Raw genomic sequence first — 26,918 nt, forward strand, 5'->3', positions numbered from 1 at the left:
TAGAGGGTGTCCAGGTGATAAAAAATCTAGTTAACTGAAATTTTAGGTAATAGGAAAGTTATGCCAATTGCCAGAAATTCTGTGTAACCACCTATGCTGTTGCTAAAATCTTCATGTAACAATAAAGCTCTAATCTAACTACAAACCTGTGGGCAGTTCTCATTCTACAAGAGTCCTTAAAAGAACCTACCTGTCACCATGAAGTGGGGCACAACTGGCCTGGAGACAGAAAGTAACTAGAAAGGGAAAACAAAAGCACAACAATAACTAAGCAACGTTTTTGAAGACTCACATGGAGGCAAAAGATCACAATAACTATTTGCTCTGAAAGGTTATATATATAAGGTCTATCCAAAAGCAGTTTGTTCTGAGCAATGAAGAGAAACTTAGGAGGTACAGAGACGATTCATCAGCTGCCATGTCCTCTGTCACATACCAGTCCTATGTGCCACCCCAACCTGGTTGAAGAAATGCATTCTGATACTTGTGAGTGAGCAGAGTTGACTCATTTGTAAAGCTTAGTAAAAATGACTTTCCCTGACTATATAGTTATATAATGAGCTTTGTTTGCCTAACTGCTACTCAGGATACATAATTTATAAGATTTATACAGTTGACGTACGGAATTAGACTCTATAACTCGAAAGTTATAAAGTAGGTATGTTTATTGCGCGCAGATGCACGGGGGATCGCTCCACCACAAGCATGCATGCCCGAAGTGACGAACCATCTCATATTTATACAATAAAATAAATGAATATTCAATTAACATATTCGTTACCTAAACCCGCTTACTCTCGCTTCGTATGTTAATTAGCTTATCAGTCCTTTGCCTGGAATGTGGTGGTCTTGCAGGTTTGTAGGTGATTCGTGTCCTTGTGACCATCTGATCTTCTCCAGCAAGAAGACTTAGCACTCCCTCCCTCTAGATAACATTGGAATGTCTCTCATCCTTTTCTCATCCTTTTTTAAATAGCCCCTTTGTTAGAGGAAGAAGGGTAGGTGTCTCCTCAAAGCTGTGTGGCTATGTGACCAGACACCACACCCATGACCAGTCACCATACCCACATTCCTTGAGCAGACATATACAATCACCATCGATGTCCATTGTCCCCATTTCACACTATTTCTCCATATCACAGTGTAGGCTTGTTACTTGTATCAAACTGAAACTTAGACCTTTTAAACAAATCATATCCTTCTGGTAATTCTGTGATGTGAAACTGAAGTACTTATGTGTATGAACCGGGAGTTCATGCATTGCTTGCCAGTTCGGTAACAATTGCCTGACGGTTGAAATACAGTGTGAGTGCAGTGAGACAGGGGCCTGTTTTGCAAACATATTAGGCGCTGATGCTTCTGTTTCTGTAAATAAGCTTATAAGCAGGGGTGGTACTTATAAAATAAGAGTAAAGCAGCGATGAGAACAGCTACTGCCATGTACGAGGCCACGTAGGAGGTGAGCAGGGTCCAGGTGAGGGGAGGACCAGCGCCTAAGTACCAGAGGCCTGCCCGGAGGTCCACCCTACATGGGCCCTAGAGGTAGGAACCTCTGCCTTCGGTATGCATCGCATGTGACAACTATTATCAAATAACCAAAAGGTATAATTTACCTGTAATTTCAAAGATCGTTGGACAAGTACAGGGAGGTGTCAACCCCTACGTGCTCCCGGCACCAGCAAAGGTGTGCTTTACTTGACAGTTGCAGACCGTGAGGTGATTTCTTTGAATCAAGTATTTCCATCAAATATTAAAAAGTTTATTTTCATCTAGCTAGTTTTTACCACAGAGCCTCTATACATATCAGTCCCCATTTCGCCTAATTGCAAGCTCCCCTTGAAGTCCCAGCTGGTCCTCAAGTCACGGCGGGGGATGAAAGAAGCACTGTATTTTTCTTAGAAATCATGATGTGCCTGAAGCTGGAGTTCTCCAGGGACTGAGAGGGCAGGCAGGGAGGCAGGCAGGGAGGAGGGAGGCAGGCAGGGAGGGGGGAGGGGCTCCGGCTGCAGAGGCTGGAGAAGTCGGGAGCCAAACCCGACCGCGCCGCACAGCTCCTGCCAGTTGCGCGGCGCGACCACGAGGAAACCTCCGCTCCCGCCGATCGACCTCGCCCCGCGTGGCGCACCGGCCGGCCGCACCGCTGCCTTCCCACCGCTCCCCGGCCGGGCAGCTGCAGCGCGCCCGCCGCAGGCCGCAGGCCTCGGGGCCCCTCACCGCCGCCCGGGGTCGGACAGAGCGGCGGGGTCGGCGCTGGCGTCCCGCCCCGGGACGGGCCTTGGCGTTCGCCTCGCCGTGCCGGCCGCCGACGGCCTCCTTCCGCCTCTCATCGGAGTCTACGGGGCCGCTGGCTTCGCCTCTGCGCGCCGAGAGACTCGCCGGGCGGCCGCGCCGGGTTCGGTGAGTACCGGCGGCGGCGGCGCGGAGGGAGGGGAGCGGAAGGGAAGGGAGCGGGGCGGCCGTGCCTGCCGGCGGCTGGTGACAGCCGCTCCCTTGGCCGCCGGGCGGGCACGGAGGGAGCTGGAGGGCCGCTAGCAAGGGCCGCGTCGCTCCTCCGGCGGGGCCGGGGGCCGGTGGCGGAGCCGTTTCCTCAGGCTGGCCCACTGAGGCCGTTCCCAGCTCCTCCCCGGGGCGGCGGGGGAGGCCTTGGCAGAGCCGCCCGGGGCCGCCGCAAGGCGAGTGTCCCGCGGGACCGCACGGTCTGCCGGGGCGGCTGGGGGTCCGCTCCTGACGGGCAGGGACGGGGGCGGCCGGCGGGGAGCGGGCTGGGCGCCGCGGGGCACGGACGGTAGTTTGCGTCTCGTCCCGCAGAACCGGCGGTCGGGGGCCGGCGGGGCAGGCGCGCCTGGGGCCGGGCTGTGTGCCTCCGAAACATCCCCCGCCCCCCCCCGCCTTCAGCAGAAGTTGATACACTGTCTTCCCCATCGGGTGTGCCCATCCAGGGAGATAGGACTGAAACATTTTTTTTTTTTTTTTTTTTTGGAAAGAGTAACTTCATTCAGGGCTGTGAGCTAACAGTGTTTCGGGTCCCCTGTGTTTAAGCTCTGTGGTGGAAGCCCAGGGCTTGCCTGTGATTTTGGCTTGAGCCTTTCAGGTGGGTATCGCAAGGCAGGTGGTGAGGAGCCGGTGCTCGGCCTTGTGTAAGAGGGACACCTGCAGTCTCATATTGTGGTTGAACTGACAAACCTGTTTATATAACTAAAAAAAAAAAATTGTTTTAAAGAGCTATATGTCGCTCTTACTGCTTTGGGTTGAATTGTGTAGTTGAAAGAATTATGTAGCTTATTCCATCTGCAAAGGCAGATGGAAATGTGAAAAAAGAGGCAAGTACCCCATTGATACTTCTTTATCTACTTTCTTCATGTGCTCGGGGAAATATGCTTCATATGCTCTTGGTATTCGTTGAAAACTAGAGGCATCAGGTAGAACATGAGGTTTTCCCCCTGAAGTGCTGGATATACTTCAGAAGCCCATAGGAATGCTGGAAGTTGTTTTCCTAGAAGTTGTTGCGAGGTTGACTCAACTCTTTCTAGGAGCTCTGTGGTAATGTTGGGCCTTTCCCCGCTCTTAACTAGCCTCCTGGGAGGACTTAAAATTAGAACAAAACAAACCCAGCGCATCGTGACTCCTGGTAAATGTTTTCTAGCTCTTGCATCTGAGAATGCTGAGAGTGAAACTTGTAACGCCAAAAGCTGGGCTCTTATCACCCGGTTTCCTTGAACTAACCAGCCAGTGTCCCAAAACGCTTAGATAGGCGTTCCAGGCAGAGACAGCAGACTTGTTAATGATCACTTTTATATTACTGTCCACAAAATTAAATCCTTTACTCTTGATAGCTGTGCCAGTATAAAAGTTCCCCCAAGCCTTTCAAAGCAAAGCCTTTGCCATTGTGCTGAGGCAGTTCTGAAAATGTTTATTAGGAAATGGTTGGTGCTTTGCAGTTAAAAGGATGGAGCCCTCTTTGTAGTTCAAGCTTAAACGATATTTTTTCTCCAGGAAATACTATATTGTCTGATGTTTTGGCAGAGAAAAACCACAAACATTACAGCATGCTTCGTATCAAGTCTGTTACAGGGTGTTTCGGTTTCGTGCTTAATAGTAGCTGAGCTGAAACTTCCTCCAGCTCACTGTTCTGCCAAGTTTTTAGAACTTTTTGTCATTGTGGTTCTGTTTTATACTTAGAGCACAGATGCTTTTTCGATCCTCCCCCCTCCTACTGCTCTTCAACAAAAATAATTGTAGACCAGTAAAATACTTAGATCTACAGGAGGCTGTCCTTTAAACAATGGCTTTTAACAAGTAAGCAAGTTATTATGGCTTTATGTGTTTTCTGCAGGCAAACCTGTTCTGGTAGTAGAATATTTTTGCATCTGTTTCTAAAAATTACACAAAACAGTGTTTCCCAGTTCTTTTGTTTGCTTTTTTTTTGGTGAGAAATAATGATCAGAAGGGGCCTGTTGTGTTTGCTTAGTCACTTCTGATGGAGTAGAGGTGTGATGGTTCACCTGGTCAAGTGAGGGTGTGTGCTCCTCTGGCAACCAGCAGTTCTTGCCAGGCCTTTTGCTCATAATGGACCAGCTGAGCTACTTAGCTACAACCTCCTGAGCCATCACCTGGGTCTGTTGATTTTTGTCTGTGGCTTGCAAACAGGGAAGTGTTTTCTTAAATTCTGTATGTGCAGAGCTTGCTCGATTTTGTTTGCTGTGACCATAAGCAATGTATTAGTGGGCTGGAGATTTGTGACTTTGTCACAGTGTTTGTGGTCTCTCCTGGTCCTAATCAAAGCAATAATAAACCTGTTAGTTTGATGTTGAACCTTTCTTCTCCTTGATTAATAGTCAACAAGAGGGCACAGGAGGGAGATTGATACTCCCCACCCCCTAATTTAAAAGCATTGAGGAGGGAAGGCTGGAGACAGCAAACAAAGGGAGCAAAAGTCTAAGAAGGTGCTGTTCTGCTATCTTAATTCCTAGAGTACTTCATGCTTTGCGAAGCCTGACTATGAAAACTTGTGAGAAACAGTAGAGCCTGCTGATGATTCTTAAGAAGAGGAAAGAAAAATTAAAAAAATTAAAAGACAAGGAAAAATTATGAAAACAGCATTGTGGTTAGCATTAGGTGATTGCTGTTCTTAGCCTTCATGAATTGATACTGGTCACTAACAAAAGGAAGCTGTTCACAGCAAATTGGACTTCCGAGCCTGCCAGGAAACCTGATTTATTATGAGTAATCAGGAATGCAGGAGGCTGTCCAGTGATATTGTTGGTACAGGCCATTGTTACTTTGGTAAAAGTTGCACTTGCAGCTTAATGACTATTGTCCATTCCAGGAGCACTTGCAACTTAATGACTATTGTCCATTCCAGGAGCAAAGGCCAGTAAGGAGCTCCTGCTGTTCCACAGGGTGCCACAGATCTGGCTGATGGGACACACAAAGAAGATTGCTGAGGTAAGTAATCTTACTTTCTTTTTTTTTAAAAAATAAAAAATATGAAAGCTATTTTATTACCTATAGTCTGGCTCATCCTGAAGCACCACAAGTAGCATCAGTGCTCCTGAAGATGTAGAAATGGGGAAGAAAATGAGTTTGGGGGAAATGTGAACTTCTTAACCTGTCTTTGCTACTCAAAGTATTTCTAAGCTATACTTAACCAGTATTACATATTACAGCCTCAGTTTTTTGAGGGACTCTAGTGCTTTCCCATTGCTGACAGGGAATGGATCTTTGCTTTTTCACACATTTGATTGCTAGACACCACTAAGATCTTTTTGACTATTATTTGTGTTTCTGATAAATACGAGAGTTTTAAGTTTTCAACAGTTTTGAAAATGCAAAGGACAGTAAAAGTATAAACCAAAAAAGCCTTAAGATTTTAAACTTGGAGGAGCTGAAAGGAAGATAATGTAATGAGTGGAATAATATAACTTACAGTGTACAGGAAACTTCACAATTCAGCAGAGAAGAGAGGCGTTATCGCAGCTATAGTTTTTTTTTTTTAACTCCTGTGATCTTGAAGCTAGTAATATGCCTTATTGCCAGTATAAATGGTCTCCATAAAATGCAAGTATGCCAAAGAGCTCTTCTAGTATGTGTTTGTGAAAGATTACTGTTACTCTCCATGACTGAAATTAAGTTGAAACATCTTAATTTGCACTTCAGCTTGTATTCCATACATAGATTGCAAACTTTTCTTCTGTTAGTAGTCATTAGGTGTTGAATGATTAGAGAGCAGTACTTTTTTAAAAGGACATAACTACAACTACTGGAGATGTAAGACAGTTCTTTGTGCCTTAAAACTTGGAAATTCTTCAGAGATTGAAGCATGTTTCATGGTTTCTTTGCATTTCACTGCTGTTTCCGTGAAGTGTGATAAGTAGAAATCTGCAGCTGTAGCATAGGGGTGTAAGTGTATTCTAAGAAATGGCATTCCAGCCAAGAAAAAAGCAACTTTGGACTCTGCTTCATTGTTAGTTGACCTCTTCCATCACAGTAACGCTCACAACTGGAAAAGCATGAGCTATAGTTGTATACTTACAGGTATATATTTTATATACATGAACTATACTACAGAGGCAAGGATTTTTCCATATAGAGGAGTCTGCTAGTTTATCTGTAGGCTTCTGAATAGAATATTAGGAGAATATTTGTGTGATGAATTCATCACAGGTTACTAATGTCTTTTCCCTGCAAATCTGCTTTTGTGTTAAAAATTACTTTCTCTTGCTTATGGATATTGGTCAAAAGTGAACATATTTTTTTTTTCCTGAGGAGTATAAGCAGTAAATACTTTGTTGATACCATCAAACCATCAGATACAATCTTGCAAATTTCGTTTTGGTCTGAACAGTGACATCTCTTTTGCTGATGTTGGTATGTTGCTTGGTATTGTGGAAAACTAGAATTTTAAAACTCCTTGTGAAGCATGGCTCTTCCAAATAGGTAGAGTTCTTACAGAAAAATCTGGATTTGATTTAAGCAGCATCTAAACTGAGCTCAAAGAGATTATTCTGAAAGATAAAAGTGAATTTTCTGTATCTAGCGCTCCTGATGGTTGTTATGTGGCATAGTGTTTATTTGTATTATCTCATCCTGATGGAAGAATGGCCCCTTTACTGCTGCCCTTCTGGCTGTGACTGCAATTCCCGTGACTTTTATGGCAGTGCTGCCTGGTGCGATTGTATAGCTATAAGACTGATCAGGTCCATTGCCAGTATGATGGAGTAATTTGTCCTTGTTTTTTATTATTTTTGTCCTATCTCTGAATAAGTTTTAAAATTTAATTATATGATTGTGATTTCTCAGCTGCAGAATTTCCAAGTTTTAAAGGTGCATTCAGAGACAGAAGCACATTTTGTGGTTTCTCTGCATTTTGCTGCTGTTTTCATGAAGTGTGATGAGAAGTAGAAACCTGCAGCTGTAGCCCTGCCTCAAATAGCCCCATTGAGACATAATTTCAGATTTGTAACATAAATATTGAAACTGCCACAACTCATGTATCAATGGAAATACATGAGAAAGCAGCAGAAGAAATAGCGGACCAAGAGTTAAAAGAATTACCTGCATTGGCAGTGCAGGGCTACTTTTTCCAGGACACTGTTTCCAGCAATAAAATTGAGGAATGTGTGGAATGTAATGGTACATGGAAGGTGAGAGCATCTGCTGCTTTAAGGTTATCTGCTCAAGGACTGACCTCTTCAGTGCAAAAGGAGACAGTAAGGGGGAAGGAATAAACCAAATGTTCAGGGATGCAAACCTGATGGGCAGAGTACTGGGCATAACAAGAAGCAAACCTCCTCAGCTGTGCTAATTGATAAGAATATGTGGGATATGAGTGTTTATTTTGGCAATGTTATCTGGTCATGGACCTTGTCCAATTGGATTTAGGGAAAAGAAGGAAGCAGTGAAGAAGGCTTAGAGAGACAAACCTGATTGACAAGGTTTGTTTCTTCTGTTTCCTTCACACTTGCCTGTTTCTTCTAATTGATGGACCACTGAGAAACTGCAGACAAACCTAGACTTCTAAACTAGTGAGAATGCAAACCTGGGAGTCACAGGTATGGGTGGGAGGAAGAGGATGGTGGAACTACACAGAGAGGGAACAGACAGAAGAGAGTATGAAAGGGGCTAGTTGTGTCTAAACTGTGACTGGCCAGGAGGTCTGTTGCTGTGATGGAGAGACGGGACGCAGCTTGATGCAAGCAAATGTCAATTTATTGTACAGAAGCACGAGTTTATATATATTTTCAGAAGCTGTGCGTTTTAAACAGATTGGTTCTTTTGAGCTAAGCATTGCATACTAGGCAATCCCCGATTGGTGGTTAACTACCATCAATTAACAGCAAGGTGTTACCTCTCCTTGGCGCCATCCTTGGCGCCATCCCCCCCACTCCCCTATGCTCTCTCAGCATGACTCATCATGTTAATGTGTCTATTCACACTCCTTGTCCTCCCAGGGTTTGTGACCTGCAAGCTCGAGCACATTCCCCTCAGCTAACTGATTGCTACGCATGGTCCTAATTTCCAGCCCGCTCCTGCAGTCTGTCTGACTGAGCCCTGTGCCTGTTTCCTGCAGCCAGTCTGTCGTCTTCAGTCCTTTCTTAACTATCTGTCTGCATAGTCTTACTCTGTCCTTGTGTGTATGTGCTGCAAGGACTAGGTGCCAGCTAGTGAGGTGACCAATGTGAGCTGGTAACTGTGCCAGCAAGTGGAGTCAGACTGGAGGTGTAGTCATCCCTGGGCCATCGTGCCAGCAACTGGAGCAGGAGGGTGTCTGTGCCAGTAGCTGGAAAGACCATAGCTCCAGGGAGCATCTCCACAGGTTCCACAGACTTTGTCTGGAGTGCCAGCTACTGGGGGGGACACATGAGTGGATTTGGTGCGAGCAACTGGGGTCACAGTGGGGTGTAGACACCTGTAGCCCGTGGTGCTAGCAATTGGAGTAAGTGGGGGCTTCATTGCAGGGTGAGTGGAGTGAGAAGGCGGGACTGTGGGTCACAGCCTGCATGCCCGATGCTGCCTGCTGGTGGGGGTGCATGGGACATATCTTCCCCAATTGGGTTTGTGGCATTTGCTTGTATAATTTGCTAGCGGATTTCAAATGGACTGATTGGTGGGTAGGAGGGCCTAGGTCCAGGCAGGGGCATCAGATGGGCAGAGGGCCCATGCTGGTGTTTAGGGAGATCTGTGAGTGTGGAGTGCTTATGAAACAAGTGTGTAAGTGCACATGTCTGTTTGCTAGTGAGCATCAAGCTGGACCAGCCTGCAACTATGAGATCCTGTGAAGTGGGCAAGAGGACCTGAGCTCTGTGCGGGGGTATAGAATGGGCAGAGGGGCTGTACTGAATTAAGAGATCTGTGGATGTGTGTGCCTGTGAGTGTAGAGGGTGGGGATGTGTGGATTTTAGGGATATTCAATCCTGATCAGCCAAAGAGGAGGAAAGAGACTTGTCTGTCTATACTTCTGTTTTATGTGAGTCGTACATGTAGATGCTGTTGAAGGCAGCACCTGGTCTGTGGCTGTTTGTGTCAGTGTCCTACGTGGGTCTCTGGCTTGCATGCCCAGCTTTGCTACTTGTTGAACCTGCAAACAGGAAAACAGCAGCAGCTGTGTTAAAGGGCCTACAATGGAGACATCTGGGTCTCCAGACTGGGCTCCAGGAGCCTCTGGGCAAGAGGAACCATCAAGCCACAGAGTTTCTGGAGGTGGTCACTTAAGGCATCCCTTAACAAGTACTGGGGCTATGCTAATGAGATAATTTTGAAGAGGATAATTTTGATCATTTTTGTTTTAATGACTGTCATTTGAACCAAAAAATCTTCGTCCTGTTACTTTATCTGTTCTGAAATGGTCCTGTTTGTTCTGAGTGCTCTTCCTGCTGTGGTAGATTTGGGCCCTGAGGACGCAGAGAATGAAGTGTGATCACTTACAAAAAATAATCCCCAAACAAGCAAAAAAACCCCACTAACAAACTGCCTCAGAAATACTGCTGGATCATACTGAATAAAATCACATGAAATGTCCTGGCAGTTCAAAGAGACAATGCTAAGAACACAGGAAGGCTGGGAGAAGAGCCGGATTCAACATGAAGTTCATGGATGTAAAACTAAAATAGGCCCATCCAATAATCACTTTGTAATGCATATCTGTAGCAGCAGATGGCATTAGGACAACAAAGGTAATAGGTGAAAGTGGAAAATACACTGTTGGAAGTAGTGGAATGGGAATCTGCAGAGAGAAGCGACTAGTCTCTAGATCAGGGGTATTCAAACTATGGCCAGTGGGCTGGATACGGCCCCCCAGGGTCCTCAATCCGGCCCCTGGTATTTACAGACACCCTCACCCCCCCCAGCTGGGGGTTGGGGGGAAACCAAGCAGCCGCAGATGGCTGCCTGCCACTGCATCCACGCGCCGGCCTCCTGGTTAAAAAGTTTGAGGACTCCTGCTCTAGATGCTTAAAGTTACTCTAACAACCCTGTGATTGACTGTCAATCTGAGATATAAGTAATTTCTGACAGATTTTCTCTTACATAACTGCTGAGAATCCTTGTGGCAAGAAAACTTTTGTCTGCTTGTTCTGTGATATCTAAAATACAGTTATAAACTGAGGAAAACGAGAATTCATGGTGTATATGTACTCTTTGGGCATGTTTGGTTGATTTAGGCCATCTTGTACCACAGGTGCAGGTCTGCCAAGCTTCTCTAATCTTTCTATGATGTCAGACATGCTGAATTAATTTTAAATGCTTTTGGTTAATTGAGACTGACTGCTAGAAGTGCAGAAGCAGAAACAGGGGACAAAGGTGTGCTGGCCTGCAGATGAACTTTTGTCCTTTCAGTTCTTGGAAGTTTGTATTTGCTGAACTCCATGTCCTGGAGAGATGGGAAACAACAGAGATCGGAGTGACTGGCATTGAAACAGAGTTTTGGTCCAATTAAAGGAAGCTTTTAATAATGAATAAGAATATTTTATAACTATTATGAGTGCCTCAGTTACACTTGTTGCAGAAGAGGTTTACATCGCTTAAAGAACCACCATCTAAGTAGCAGCAAAAATGGGTTTGTTGAAGTAAGATGTTGTAAAGGTGAGGCACAAGGAAGTCCAATGGCAAGGTTCAATCTATTACTTACTGTACGGAGGGTATAATAATAATTCAAAAATACCAGTACAGAATCTTAGTGCCCTATGATACAAGGTTATGCAAAACATTGGTCACATACCAAAGAAGTTGGTAAGGGGTTTCTCAGCCTTGAGGAGTAACCTTAAGAAGAGGCTGCCCAAACTCAAGGGGAGATCACTGCTGTGCAGCCAGCTGTTTAGCAGGGAGAGCTCAAAAAGGTTTTCAATCTGTCATATTTATGGGATAAAACGTTTGGCTCATAGTCAAATTACATGTGATGGAGAGGGTAGGCATGAGATTATTTGTACCCACAACTTCATTTGTTCCTTGACAAATTAGTCTTGGAAGAACCACCTGCTATTCATGTGTTAATCGTATGATCAGTGTTCCCATTTCTCAGCTCATGCATCAAAGCTCACCGTGTCATCCTGCTCCTGTGTGGGTTTTCAAAGAACAGGTTGAAACTAGAGAAGTTCTTGACGTGGTCATGACCTAGGCTTTTGCTTCCTTGGGAGCCTGAACCAAACTATTTGCTAGTTTGGTCCAGGAGTCAAGTGCATCCATCACACTCCACCCTGTGACTACAGTCAATCAAACTTTATTGACTCAGAGTGGTGGTATGGTTACTTCTTGCCTCTGCACCATAAATACGCAGTGTATTGAAGATCAGTGGTAAGGCTACAGTTGAGTTGCTTAATGATGATTATATACCATCACACATACAGAATCGGTTGATTACATATGTTTTACATGTTAGATTAACAGGATTTGTTTCCTTATTCACCCAGCTTTGATAGACAGAATGATTATAAGCAATAAACACAAGTCAAAACTAATAAAACTGCAACTGGATGTAACATCAAATTCAAAGCTTTAGTTGCTGTTGATCATTCAAGATCATAAATACACACAGCTGTTGCCGACATAGACAAGTACTGTCTCAGCTTGTTTGTCAGAGTGTGCTGAAAAATGTCATACTCCCTCAGGGAAATTCCTTTCACGTGAGCCCTACCCTACATCAGGGATGCAAGCTTCAATATCTATCTATTGTCGTCCTTTATTTCTCTGCCAGGCCTTTTGTTGATCCATAGGATGGATCACAGATCCATCTTGGTGTAAAACCATAGAGATTAGGGTAGATTTGTTTAGTAGTAACATCTCCTATAGTCAATACACAGGCAACAGCTAAGTTTGCATTTGCATTGTATGGAAGTTTACTGAGAGCTGCTGGGCTTGCAGGTGTCATTTGGTGTCAGTGGCGTTATTCTGGACAACTTCTATGCATTTGAGCAGGTGGGATTCTGCTGTCACCTTGTCTTAAAATTCTGGCTACTGCACCTGAAGTGCTTGGTAGGGCTTGAAGGCAGCTCTGAGCTGAGGAAAACCCCAGAAGATTAAGTAATAACGTGCAGTCACTGTGTTTTGGACATTCCCATAAAGGTAAAGTGTTTGTGGTTTGTGGTCAACCACTGTCCTAGTCCCAATTTAAGTAATAACTATAAGGGAAAGTGAAGATTTTCTAGTGAGGGGGTCATTGTGTTTAGTTTATTGGTTAAGGCTTCTGCACCCGTACTGTTGAGCACTCCAAATAGTCTGTAAGGCTTCCGTATGTTCTGCTGAGGTAGCTTACAGCTGTGGAGCCAGGCTAGCTATCCTTCCCCTTCCGAAGCGGTAGACAAGAAGGGGGTGCATAATGAGTCTAGACACATTGGTTAGCAGTGTTAACTCTGCCTGTTTAAGGACCAGTTAGGATCCAAAAGTAGCTGTTGCACATGATTTTTTTCTAAATCACCTAAGTACCTGTTTGTCCAGAGGAGGGCCACGAAGAGTTCAGGGGGCTGGAACACGTCCCCTTTGAGGATGTGTTGAGAGAATTTGGGTGGTTTAGCCTAGAGAAGAGAAGGAGACCTCGTAACAGCCTTCTAGTGTTTAAAGGGAGCCAACAGGAAAGACAGGGAGGGACCCTGTCTTGGGAAATGTAGTGATAGGATGAGGGATAGCAATTTTAAACTGAAAGAAGGTAGATTTAGATTAGATATTAGGAAGAAATTATTTACTGTGCAGGTGGTGAGACACTGGAACAGGGTGCCTAGAGGAGTTGTGGATGCCCCGTTGCTGGAAGTGTTCATGGTCAGAATGGATGGGGCACTGAGCCACCTGGTCTAGGAAAAGGTGTCCCTGACTGTGGATAACTGGCTAGCTGAAAAAAAGTCTCATAGACATAGTCCAGCTGGCTGGACAAAAATGCACATCGCTCTCAGCTTATGTGAAGTAAAGCAAAATACACTGTCTTTGGCTGTCCTTGTTAACACAATAACAGGAAGATTTCGGTGGGAAAAGAATGTTGCAGGTGGGAACAGATAACTACAGAAGAGAAACAGGGGTGGACTTGGTATTTAGGCAACTAACCAATAATGAGCTTAACTTTTGTAATATGTATGAGCTAATTATAACAAGGCATAAAAGGTGACTGTAAGAGACAATAAAGGAAGTCTGCTGATCACTCATATTGAGTGACTGTGTCTTCCCTCCGTCGCAACACCTGACCATGGCAGGGGGGTTGGAACTAGACAATTTTTAAGGTCCCTTCAACCCAAACATTTGATTCTAATCAATGCTTTGGTAACAATGGGAGATTGAGTTGAGAGTTAGTGAGGAAGAGCAGTTGGAGGCTTGGCTGCGATGAACTTGGGAAGGGGAGTATCAAGTGGGACTCAGACAAGAGAATACTATTAAACTTAACCTAAAGGCAGACAATGTCAACAGGGTGAGAAGATATAAGGGACATGTGACAGAAGGGTTGGTACAGGTGCATGTGTCCTGATTTTTGTGGGTAAAGCCTGTGGGTTTTATCTTTTTGCAGTTCTCTGTGGAAAGCGGGAAGTGAGCAAGCAGGAGTGGTTAAACCATGACAGTCCTTTTTGGTGCCCAGTGTGGGACAAAGAAGAGTTGAGATAATGACAGATCTGACCAGAGCTTGTTAAACCCAATTTTTTTTATAAGCATTCATTGTATTAGTTTAATAATGATGTTCATAATATTGATTTATTTGTGCTGAGTTGTTGCGCTTGTTCTTACGTTATGTTATGTATGTGTTCTCTGTTGTGGTGTTTGTCACCTCGGGGGGCTGGGCTAAGGTTATTTTGTAATACTGGCTTATAATATGATAGAATTGCTGGTTGTGAAACTAGTATTTGTACTCAGCCCTGCAGTCACATCTGCCAGGAGCCATCTATTGGAAACTATTAATAATTACACCTTTTACCTTGTCTCCTCAGAGAGCCAGCCTCTGGAGGAGACATCTTCCCCTTCTCCTCCAGGCTAATTATGGTAGCATCTGAGAATTTTCAACAACTTGAATATCCTTGGGATGTTGAAACCAGTGTGGTCCTATTGCTAGAAACCATGAATCTAGTTCTGGTCGTCTTTAGGGTTAAGCTATTTGTGGCTACTCCAATGCCAGTGACAGGTACTGCAGCTACTCCAGCCTCAGTGGTGAGTGATGCAATTGATACAGAGGACCAGCCTGTGCTGGTATCAAACACTTCTATACACAACAAGAAATGGGTTTGAAAGACAGCTCATTTAGTAAAGGAGGATGAAATAGAGCTACCACAAGAACAGGAGGAGGAGGCAAAACAAGAGGTAACGACTTGATCCCTGTCCCTGTGGGATACGCAAAAAGATTTCGGCTGTCGTCCAGCTGAGCGCATTATCACATAACTGCTCCAGTGCTGGAATAATGGGGCTGATAGTTTGGAATTAGAGTAGGAAAGCCAAGCAACTGGGATCACTTACTAGGAAAGAGGGTATTGACAAGGCAATTGGAAGAGGGACACAAGTCCTGAGCCTCTGGAGGCGACTCCTGTCAAGTGTGTAGGAAAGGTATCCCTTCAAGGAAGACACTATATGTTGCCCAGGCAAGTGGACTGCAACAGATGAGAGGTATCCAGTACCTGAGGGAATTAGCTGGCTAGAGATGATTTATTGAGACCTGAACAACACACAGTCCCCCACAGATTCAGATGAAGTCTGATGGACTTGACCCGTGTGGTGGAAATGTCTACAGAGTGCACCATCGTTGTATGCCAGTTCCTTGGCAGTAATGAGCTGGAGAGATGAAGTGGTGCCAGCAGTGGATGAAGTGGATTGCCAGCTCTGGGAATATGAAGAAAATCTCTCTTCCTCACTCAAGCTGTGGAGAAACTGGTTGAGCAATTTGATGAGGATAGATCCTACTCCCCATGTGTACCGACCCGCATCTCGGCTATTAACAGCAAGCGTCCGTATGCTCAAGAGGAAGGATATAGAAGGTACACACCACAGGATACCCTGTGGTTTTACCTACAGGACCACAGAGAGGACTTAAGGAAGTGGGATGGAAAAGCTGCCTTGACCTTAGAGGCATGGGTATGTGAATTCAAAGGAAAAACAATCACAAATGGGGATTCTTCCAGGAAAATTGCTACTCCAATTTCCAGTGGGTATTTCCCCAGACAGAGTGAAAGGGCTGGTCTTACTCCTGAACCTATGGAAAGCAATTCTAATCTGTTCTTACAAGAAGTGGAGGATCCTATGACTAGGGCTAGAGAGGCTCTTCCTCCAGCTAGGTGGAGGAGAGAGAAACTGGGTTTTGGACTGTGTGGGTCTGTTGGTCTGGCATGTTAGGATTATAAGGCTCTAGTAGACAATAATGCACAGTGTACCCTAATGCCATCAAGCTATAAAGGGGCAGAACCCATTTATATTTCTGGAGTGACAGGGGGATCCCAACATCTAACTGTATTGGAGGCTGCAGTAAGCCTAATTTACGGGTATGAGTGGCGAAAGCACCCCGTGGTGACTGGCCTAGAAGCTCTGTGCATCCTTGGCATAGACTATCTCAGGAGAGGGTATTTCAAGGACCAAAAGGGGTACCAGTGGGCTTTTGGTACAGCTGCCGTGGAGGTGGAGGAAATTAAACAGCTGCCTACCTTGCCCAGTCTCTTGGAGGACCCTTCTGTTGTAGGTTTGTTGTGCGTTGAAGAATAACAGATGCCAATCACTACCACAACAGTGCACTCGTGGCAATGTCACACCAATTGAGACTCTTTGATTCCCATCCCTAAGTTGATCTGTCAACTGGAGAGTCAAGGAGTGATCAGCAGGATTCATTCATCCTTTAATAGACCTATATGGCTAGTATGAAAGTTGAATGGAGACTTAACAGTAGACTATCATGGCCTGAATAAAGTCGTGCTGCCACACTGACTAGGCTATGACTTTGATATGAACTGGAGTTAAAGACAGCCAAGTGGTATGCCACAATTGATATCACTAATGCATTTTTCTCAATCCCTTTGACAGCAAAGTACAGGTTGCTTTTACTTGGACGGTCATCCAGTACACCTGGAATTGACTGCTGGGGGAGTGAAAACACAGCCCTGTCATCTGCTATGGACTGATCTGTACTGCGCTGGGGCAGAGTGAAGCTCCAGAACACCTGCAATACATTGATGATACCATCATGTGGGGCAATACAGGAGAAGTTTTTGAGAAAGGAAAAAAATGTCCGAATCCTTCTGAAAGCTGGGTTTGCCATAAAACAAGGTAAGGTCAAGGGACCTGCACAGGAGATCCAATTAAGAATAGAATGGCAAGATGGATATTGTCAAATCGCAATGGATGTGATCAATAAAATAACAACCATGTCTCCACCAACTGGTAAGGAAGAAACAAGCTTTCTTAGGTGTTGTAGAATGCACATTCCAAATTACTGTCTGATTGTAAGCCCTTTTTATCAAGTGACCTGGAAGAAGAATGATTTCAAATGGGACCCTGAGCAGCGACAAGCATTTGAACAAATTAAACAGGAACCAATTCAAGCAGTAGCCCATGGGCCAGTCTGAGCAAGGCAAGATGTAATGTGCTTTCCACTGCAGCCAGGGAGAATGGCCCTGCCTGGAGCCTCTGGCAGAAAACATTGAGGGAGACTCAAGGTCAGCCCTGAGGCTTTTGGAGTTGGGGATACAGAGGATGTGAGACCCGCTATATGCCAACTGAAAGAGATACTGACAGCTTATGAAGGGGTTTGAGCTGCTTTGGAAGTGATTGGTACTGAAGTGCAGTTTCTTCTGGCACCCTGGCTGCTGGTGCTGGCCTGGATGTTCGAAGGGAGGGTCTGATCTACACTGTGCAACTGATGCTACATAGAGTAAGCGGGTTGCACTGATCACACATCCAGCTTGAATAGGAAACTGCAGTTGTCCAGGAATCTTGGAAGTGCTCATGGACTGGCCAGAAGGCAAAGAACTCAGAATGTCACCGGAGGAGGAGGTGATATGCTGAAAAGGCACCACTGTATAATAAACTACCAGAAAGTGAGAAGCAATATGCCCTGTTTTCTGATGGGTCCTGCCATATTGTAGGAAAGCATTGAAGGTGGAAGGTGGCTGTACAGAGTCCCCTACAACAAGTTTCAGAAACTGCTGAAGAAGGTGAATCATGTCAGTTTGCAGAGGTGAAAGTCATCCAGCTGGCTTTAGACACTGCTGAATGAGAAAAATGGTCAATACTTTTATCTCTATACCAACTTACAGATGGTGGCAAATGCCCTGTGGGGGTGGTTGTGGCAACTGGCAGCCCAGAGGTAAACCCATCTGGGCTGCTGTACAGTGGCAAGATACTGCTACCTGGTTGTGAAGATAAGTCATGTAGATGCTCATGTACAGAGTTGGGCTACTGAAGAACATCAAAACAACTGTCGGGTGGATCAGGCTGCTAAGGTTGGAGTGGCTCAGGTAGATCTGGACTGGGACCATAAAGGTGAATTACTCATAGGGTGCTGGGCCCATGACACTTCAGGCCATCAAGGGAGAGGTGCGGCATATAGATGGGCTTGTGATTGAGGGATGGAATTAGCAATGGATGCTATCACACAGGGTATCTGTGAATGTAAAGCAAGTGCTGCAGTTAAGCAGGCCAAGCAGTTAAAGCCTTTTTGGTACGGAGGATGATAGCTGAAGTATAAACATGGGGAGGCCTGGCAGACTGATTATATCGCACTCCCACAAGCCTGCCAAGGCAAGTGCTATGTGCTTGCAGTGGTGGAAGCAACCGCTGGATGGCTGGAAACAGACAGTGTCCCATGCCACTGTCCACAACATGGGCCTTGAAAAGGCAAATCTTACTTGGATGCTGCACCCCAGAAAGAATAGACATGGATAATGGGGCTCATTTGCAAAACAACCTTATAGATACCTGGGCTAAAGAACATGGTACTGAATGCCCCTATCACGTACCAGCCTCCAGGAAAACTGAATGATGCTATGGACCGTTAAAGGCTACACTGAGGGCAGTGGGTGGTAGGACCTTCAGACACGGGGCATTAGCAAAAGCCACCTGGTTAGTCAGCATTTGAGGATCTGCCAATTGGGCTGGCCCTGCTTAATCAAAACTTTTACATACTATAGAAAGGGATAAAGTTCCTGTAGTGCATATAAAAAATACGCTAGGGGAAACGGCCTGGGTTATTCCTGCCTCAGGCAAAGGCAAACCCATTTGTGGGATTGCTTTTGCTCAAGGGCCTGGATGTACCTGGTGGGTAATGTGGGAGGATGGGGAATTATGATGTGTGCCTTGAGGGGATTTGATTTTGAGTGAGAAGAGCCAATGAATTAAATTGTATGATGTTAACTGCTTTATAACACGGTATATCATAATTTCTATGGTGCTATATGCCATATCAAGAATATTACAGTAAAAATCACTCAGATTAATGAAGCATGAACTTCAGTGAAACCAGAGCAGCACAGCAGTGATATAATTGGAATTGACTTCAGCATGCAACAGTCCAACATCATGCACCATCTTTCCTGCTCTGAAAGATTTAGGATGGATGGAGCCTGAAGTTAGGGACTAAATTAACTCAATGGACTTTTGTAGGGATTGCCCCATAGACTAAGGGGATTATACATGTGTATATATATCAATAGACAGGGAAGGTGGTGGGGGTTAACTGGGATGTACTGGAAAGTGTGAGGCCTGGGCATGGCAAATGGTATAGAATAAGGGGTGGATGCTGTCCTGGTTTAGGCTGGGATAGAGTTATTTTTCTTCCTAGTAGCTGGTACAGTGCTGTGCTTTGGATTTAGTATGAGAATAATGTTGATACCACACTGCAGAGCAGTGGTCCTCAAACTACGCCCCCCCAGGGTCCTCAGTCTGGCCCCCGGTATTTACAGAACTGTGCCCGTGCCCCCGCCCCCCAGCCAGGGGGTGGGGAGGGGGAACCAAGCAGCCACAGATGACTGCCTGCCACTTCATTTGCATGCAGGCCCCCTGGTTAAAAAGTTTGAGGACCCCTGCTGCAGAAGAATGCAGCAGTGGGTTGATTAGCATTGATAATATGCAGCTGTGGCCTTGCTTTGGAGGCAGTGGGTTGATGGACGTGGATGATGTGCAGGTGTAGCTCGTTCCTGCGAAATGGTTAAAATAGCCCTGAGGATGGTGGGAGAGGTGGCTGGATGGAGGAGGAGCAGTAGCAGTGTGGTCTGGCCTCTGGAGGGAGGAGAAACAGCATGGACAGTAGAATCTGACTGATGGTAAAGGCCTTGGTGCAGCCTGATAGCTTGCTTGTGCTGTGACACAGCACTGACATTTTAGTTGTTGCTAAGTAGTGCTTACTGCTTACCCTAAGTCAAGGACTTTTCAGTTTCCCATGCTTTGCCAGTGAACCAGTGCACAAGAAGCTGGGAGGTAGCATGGCCAGAACAACTGATCTGAACTAACCAAAGGGGTATTTCCTACCATTTGTGCTTAGTATATACACTGTGGGGAGTCGGCTGGGGCGGGGATCACTGCTCAGGGACTGGCTGGGCATCAGTCGGTGGGTGGTGAGCAATTGTATTATGCATGGCTTGTTTTTCATGGGTTTTATTCCTCTCGCTCTTGTTTTTGTTATCTCCCTTTTCATTACTGTTATTATTTAACTTACTAAATCAGTCTTATCTCAACCCATGGGTTTTACCTTTTTCAGATTCTCCTCCCCATCCTGCTGTGGTGGTAGGGGCAGAAGTGAGTCAGCAGCTGCATGGTACTTACTTGCTGGTTGGGTTAAACCATGACAACACCAGTTCTTGTGACACTTTGTGCCATGTCTGAGGGAAGATGTATTTCATAGTGTGCTGCAGCCCTGACTAAAGCTTTAGCAGCAGGATGACCCCAACACTTGTGCAACCAGAGAGCTACCATGGTGGTTCTGTGGTTCAGGTTGGAGGCTTGGGTTGAAGATTCTGCAGTTTCATCTGTTACTGTTGAACTGTGACTGGCTTTATCGTAGGTGTCAGTGTTTGCTACCACTGCTACCCTTCTCATCACAGCAGTGACACCTGCTTGGGCATTTCATATGACCTTGGCTATGGGACAAACAGAGTAGGAACGTGGCTGACAGCCAAAGCATGAGTGGGTGTAGTCCTGTATTTCTTCAGATGTGTGACTTGACCTGCTAAGAGGCCTGGGGAATAAAAAATTGTCTGGTTGGACTGTCCTGCCTTTATTGAGTCATGGAAGCACGATCTGGATTTGGTGCCCAGGCGTTGCATCCAACTTCTCCCTTCTGTGCTGCTTCTTTTTTTTGGTGTGATCAAAACCACTGTATAATACAATACTAACCCCTCATTTCCACCCCTTCATTATGTGATTCAGTGGGGAAAAGCATTCTTGTTGTGTCCTGTTTGTGCAATGCCAGGACTGATATCTGTGCCACACGTGCCCCCTGAGGGTATTGAGTGCAGAGAGGAGTTTGTTGTGGAGTCTCTTTATATTGTCCCTTTTAAATGGAAATACTCTGTTCTTTTTAGAAATTGTGAAATCTCAAATGACTGAAACGGAAAAAGCAGAGGTCTGGAAGGAGAGTTTGTAGGGCTAAAACTGGGTGTTGCCCTGAGAATTGGGTTCTCTCCTGGTTGTGCTACAGAGTTCTGGTGGGAAGATGGGAAAGTGATGCAACTAAAGGCATTGCAGATGTTAATAGTCTTGTATGTTTTGTGCAGAGCTCCAACTTGGCCCTGGGCAGTCCGCTGACTCACAGAAAGTTAGATCCAAAGCAACAAGGGTAAAGCAGGAAGGGTTGCCCAGCTGTGCCCGAGGGTGAGTAGGTAGGAGTCTTTGGCAATGAAGAAAAGGGGCTGGATGGGCTGTTAGGCTCAAGTCTATTGGACCCTCTGCTGTGGCAACTCGGGGATCCCAGCACGTGTGATGGGCATGGGCTGGGGATGCATCATGGTGCAGTTTCCCCTTCCAGGCATGGTACCCCAGTCTCCTTCAAGGGACAAGTGCCTGGAGTGAACTAGGAAGAGCTGCTGGCTGCTCATGTCCCTGCCCTGGGTGTCCTGCCCAAGGTAATGGCTGTCTGGTGTGTCTCTCTTGTTCCTAGGAGAAGCAGCCATCTCCCACTCCCTGACTCAGCTCCAGGACTCACAGCACCCCTGGTTTTGTGCCAGTGCTGCCCCAAACACCGCTTCCGAGTTAAGGGTCCCTTTCTGTTAATACATGTCAACCTGAAAAGGCTCCATAAGAATCAATGTAAATAAATAGTAGAAGGAAGGAAGGGGAGCCGGCAGGTCTACATCGCACACCAGGGACCCTGACTCCACTTGCCACAAACTTAAGGACAGGTATAAATTCTCCTCACTTTACTCATGTGAAAAAGGAAAGCTGGCTTACTCTTGTTCTCTCTCACTTCCTTTCTCTCTTCACTGCAAGCTCAGACACTTCTGTCATTAGTCGCTCCTTGTTGCTCTAAATTTCTTTAGATTGGAATTGGATCATCGCCCAGGTTCTGGGAGACCCATTTGTCAAAGGAACCTCTGTGGATATAGCCTCTATTTGATGTTGTTAGTAGTTACTGACTCTCAGATTCAATGGGCTGATTGAAGATATGATTCTTCAGTAGTATGATTCCTGATGTATTGCCAACTATCTTTAAGGAGCTCTGTAACAAACTGTTTATGCTTGTACATTCACGTTCCTGTATTTTATTTTCTGATAAATAAGACCCTGAGTTTTGCTGTCATGATTTGTGTGTCTCACTGGGAATTTGGACATTAAGCCTGTATGCTTGCTACCTGGGACCTTGGAGATCCCAAACATAGGCACCAGTGAGGAGATGATCCCGACCAAGTAGTGCCCTGGGCTTGTGTGGCAACAGCTAAATGACACCACTAAGCAGTGACTGCAGAAAGCACTGAGGAGAGTGATGTATGAACTGCTGCCTGGGAGCCCTGATGGGAGCACTCCTGAGGAGTGGCTGGCCCATGCCTTGGTGATCCTCCCTGTTACTTGGGATGCCAGGTGAGGGCACTTTCCTGGGAACTGAGTGATGCCTATTAGGCAGATCATAAGGAATTTGGAATAGAAACAGGATAGTCCTCACTTGCAGGGTGGTGTAATTGTTACCTATTTAACAAGTGCCTTATCCCAATAAACCTCACTCTGTGCCTTGAAACTATTCCTTCAAGGGGTTCATAGCAGCAGAGGCTCTGACTACAACAGCACAATTTGAACTAATTTCTCCACACCAGTTTATTTTTGCACTCTTTGAGTGTATGAATGGCTCTTAGTCACATGCACGAGCCCTACATGTAGGGGTGTATATATGCTAGTGAGAGATCGCTTTTTAATGCAGTTGTACTGGGCGTTCAGGCTAACAGTTTACATGAGTAAACTCAAAGTTAAGTTGAAGATCCTCTCAGTTAAGATGTTCATTCTTAGTTTGTGTTCCTATGTTTTTACATGTATATATAAATAAACCTTTATGTCGAGTTTGATTTAAGAAAAAAGAAGTGGGAGCTCAAAATGCAGTTTTAACTTAAGTTCCCACATATAAGTGAAATGCATAGCATCAGTATCAGCAAAGCATGTTGGCTTGAATGTGATGCCAATGTGCAGTTACCTCTGGGCTCAAGCCAGATCTTATTTGGCCAGCTAAAAATACAGAGCAAGATTAGGTCAGTCTGTACTTGGCCAAAGAGACAAGACTTAACACCTAAATGGAAATAATTGGTATGTTTATTAATTAACCCTTACATACAAGTCATCACCTTGCAAACCTGAGGCAAACTACTTTTATTCACATTGCTTTCTATACCATGCATTACTTCCTGACTGTTTATATCCCTGATTAATTTATGTATACTTGTGTGCTGTGGGGGTATTGTAGGACAGCCTCTGTGCTGTCTGCATTCTCCACCTGATTATCCCAGGCCAGCCATGGCACTGGAGCACAAAGATCAATTTGTAGCAGTTGATACCTTTTAATACCTTCAGCATGCTGAATTTCATCATGTTGTGATGGGACTAGCTGATTGATTAGTGTGGAAGTGGATATGCCAGGAAAAAAGATGAGCCTGTGATTCAAGAATCTGTTACCTGAAACTAATAAAACAGTAGTTCTAAATAAGGCATATTGGCTGTGAGCTTTACATGCTCTTTGCAGCCCTGTACTGGGTGTGGCTGGGATGGAGTTAGTTTTCTTCACAGCAGCTGTATGGTGCTGAATTTTGGATCTATGGCTAAAACAGTGCTGGTAACTCACCAGTGTTTTGGTGACTACTGAGCAGTGCGTGCACAGCACTGTTATCCCAAATCAGGGTTCTTCAAGCTGATCCACGCGCAGAGTCAAGATACTAGTTAATTACATGTCTGCGCAGAGATGGGTACTCAGTGGTGTGCTAGCTTTGTTTACTTACCTCTTAAAGCATATAAATTGTCTTACCATGTGTTGAACAATTGTTTACAATTGCATTTAGTCACACTGTTGTAAAAATGAACTAGAGTCAGTTTGCAGTTTGAACGGTTAATTTATTGAGGTTAGCAAGCAAAGCAGTGCTGGGTGGCCGGGGAGTCAGCGCTCCACCAACGGCTCACAATTTGCAGGTTTGCAGCATTCCTTTTTATAGGTTCTTCTTTTGATTTTCGAGAAATCCCCTCCTTACTCCCTTTCCTGGGTTTTGCATAAGCTTCAGTATATTGCGCATGCTTTTGTCTGTTACTAGGGGTCATTTGTCCTCCTTTGGTGATCTTGGGATGCAGAGCATATATGTGGCTGATTCTTGTACAATCGCATATCCTGTTTGATTTCTTTGTCCTTATTTGGCATACCTGCAAAACCCACTGTACACACTTTTGTGAACAGCTTTGCAATCTTTACAACTGCAATTTTCCACTTGATTGTGCAAACATGAATTACAACTGCGCTTTCCTTCATTCCAGTACAGACAACCATTACAACACTTAATTCTCATTGGTTCTTACAAGACCCCTCTCCCATTTAAAGGTGCATGTTCTGGGGGGGGGCCCGCTTTGTTAGTAGGGGGCTTGCTTTGCTCGAGGGGGGGTCTTCTAGTATGCTAGTTAGGATAGTTCGAGTATAGGTCAAGTAATTTTCTGTTTGGTCTCATTAACCATTTTGTTCTCCTTGAGCTGATCTTATTATTTCTTTGTGGGAGAGGAGGATAGAGAATGTCTGATCATTACTGATGGGAGATAAGAGAGATCTATGAGAGGACAGAGAATGTCTGAAGAGAGATGTATGAGAGGAGGATGGAGAATGTCTGATCTGACAGGAGGTAGAGAACAGCTGGGTATTATGAAGGAAAGTAAGAAAGATAAACATGGTTATCTAGCCAAAAAGTGTTTGCATGCTTGTAATAATATATAGCTATGTGACTGCATAAACAGTTTCTGCCCTGAGCCTGGTGGTACCTGCAGCTGGAATTTATATCCAGACTGAGATATTAATATGACCTCTGCACAATAGTGTCTCTGGTTGAACCACAACCGGAGTCTATGCCTTCATACGCCACGTCTCTTAGCTTGACTTATTTATGGTGTCTATGCCTTCCCTCAAGGCCATATCTTATTAACTATTTATAAGGGTTGATTAACATTCTTGTTTTTTTTTCAATTTTTTTTATTATAAATATTTACATATTTATTAAAAATTATTGTATCAAAATCTTCCTTTGAGACTGTATAAAGGAAGAATTTATCTTTTCCCCTTATATTAGTCTCGCCTTTTCATTAGTTGGTCCACCCAAGATCAAACAACGTCCCTCATGTGAGTACATATGTATTAATTCAATGTACAAGCATTAGAACTCCTACAGTCACAATGCGTATCACCACCTTTATCGGTAAACCTAAATCTGATACCCAAGAGGTCAGCCATTTCCATGTTTCAGCAAAGACAATAGAAGTGTCATCCTTTTGCATCTCATGTAAAATTTTAGTTTGTTTCCAAATATTGTTGATCTTCTACTGCTCTGAAACACCACCACACACACCCCTTAGATGCTAATAGCATGTCAAATAAAGCCATTCTATTCTGAATAGTAATTTCTGCTAATTTTGATACTTCCTCCTATGAAGTGGACGCTGCATCCCAGGTCTCATTTCCTATTTTGTCTACTGTTGCTGATACATTTATTATAGCTTTTTTGAGCTCACTTACTCCTAACCGTGCTGTAGGTCTTTCAGTCAAAGGATTACTTACTTCTCTTGTGTCTCTTCATATACGATCATACCCATAATCCTGGTGCCAATTCTTCGACTGTAGTTAAATTGGGTAATATGGCTCCTAAAGTACAAACTCCTGACCAATGTACAGGTAAGGCCTTTCTTGCTTTTGTGCCGCTGATCCAATACCAGTCTGTTCCTTCTGTGACTGGCCAAAATCAGACTTGGGTTTTAAGAACTGGTGTCAAAACATCAATTGTTTTATTGTTATATTTTGGTTATTTCCAAATGAAAGTTGGATAACCTATTTTGCTATCTAATTTACTTATTCCTTTTGGGGCATTGGATCTTGGGATACCCCAAGTGCAATAATTTGCTGGGAGATTGGGGTAGTTACTTCCTATTCCTTGTCTTCTATTCCTCGGCTTATATTGAAAGACTTATTTGTCCACAATTCTCCCCAAGAGACGTTAGCAGTGGTGGGAATCCCAGTTAGAGGTATTCAGTTTTCTGAGGTTTCTGGGAGGTGTGTACAGACCCAACAATTGTTTTTGCTCACTATTTGTATCATTTTCTGTCCTCCCGAGGATCCTTTCGTGGCTGCTTCTTAGGATTCCTGCATTGTCCTATCACTAGCTAAGCAAAGGACAGCAATTTATAGTATTTTTTTGTTACAAGGAAGTTAGTGTTTCTCTAGATGTGCTCTATCACTACTAGCTCTTATTATTAGTATGCAATAATGCAAAATGAACTAGATTATACTTAAGAATTAAAGATATGATTTTTCAAAATCCCTTGTACGCTTCATCAAAGTTAGAAATTTTTAATTTACAGTCCCCAGTTTACTTAGTGATCCACCGTTTCATCACTCTGTAATATATTCAGGAGTCTGTTCCTAATTTCAGTGCTATGTCAGTAGGCAGACCAAACAATATATGGTCCTTTCCGCTTCTCTTTTAGGGATTTGTCTTTCGAACTTTGAGGCAAACCAAATCTCCTAGTCAAAACTGATGCACTGGGGAGTTCAAAGTTACGTAAAGGAGCTCTTTGGTTCACATATCTTAATGACCTGTCTCCTCTGATTGGTACAGCAAGGGAAAGCTGCTGTCCATCCTGAAAAGGTGTCTACTAAAACAAGCAAATACGTATTTACTGATTGCAGCTTGGTGACTTAGGAAAATCTATTTGCTAGTGTTCCCCAGGAGTAAATTCCTGTGTTGGTGAGAAGGCATTCCCATGAGTTTACATGCATACAGCTGAAGTGTGGCACCCTGCTTGTTGCAGTCCGCACTGTCAGTCCTTTAGCT

The 26,918-nt window shown here is 44.6% G+C and overlaps 1 protein-coding gene across 6 annotated transcripts in view; it reads left to right on the plus strand.

Annotated features, from left to right (window-relative positions):
• Positions 1-2,004: 2,004 nt before the first annotated feature.
• The window catches only part of RESF1 (retroelement silencing factor 1), a 38,276-nt gene continuing 13,362 nt past the window's right edge, over positions 2,005-26,918 (plus strand). For 2 of the 6 annotated variants that reach the window (XM_040594242.1, XM_040594247.1), the window contains exons 1-2: positions 2,005-2,397; positions 5,363-5,445. The gene's annotated coding sequence lies outside the window, so the exon portion shown is untranslated. The other 4 variants (XM_040594243.1, XM_040594246.1, XM_040594244.1 and 1 more) reach the window with 4 other exon arrangements.

The sequence above is a fragment of the Falco naumanni genome, chromosome 5 (assembly GCF_017639655.2).
Source record: "Falco naumanni isolate bFalNau1 chromosome 5, bFalNau1.pat, whole genome shotgun sequence".
Taxonomy (NCBI): Eukaryota; Metazoa; Chordata; class Aves; order Falconiformes; family Falconidae; genus Falco; species Falco naumanni.